The sequence below is a fragment of the Populus euphratica genome, unplaced genomic scaffold (genome assembly GCF_000495115.2).
Source record: "Populus euphratica unplaced genomic scaffold, PopEup_1.0 scaffold364.1, whole genome shotgun sequence".
Taxonomy (NCBI): domain Eukaryota; kingdom Viridiplantae; phylum Streptophyta; class Magnoliopsida; order Malpighiales; family Salicaceae; genus Populus; species Populus euphratica.
The window spans coordinates 41,897-42,289 of NW_011500254.1; positions in this window are offsets into that span (position 1 = coordinate 41,897).

A 393-nucleotide genomic window follows, 5' to 3' on the forward strand; every position below is an offset into this window, starting at 1 on the left:
CAGAGTTTATTGTTATAGCGGCTGCAGGTAAAGAAATAGAATGACTAAGAAATATGTTGTTTGATATTAAGTTGTGGCCACAACCTATGTCAGCTATTTCTTTATACTGCGATAATGAAACAACTATGTTTCAAGCTTATAGTAACATTTGCAATGGTAAGTCAAGACACACAAGCATTCAACATAGATATATTCGAGAGTTGATTACAAATGGTGTAATCACCATTTTCTATGTAAAGTCTGTGAATAATTTAGCAGATCCACTCACAAAAGGACTATCTAGAGACATGGTAGGAAAAACAACTAATGGAATGGGGTTGAAACCCGTTATTAAAGATACCAGTAATAGGAACTCAACTTCAGATTAGCAAAAAGCTTATCTCTTAGTTTAAT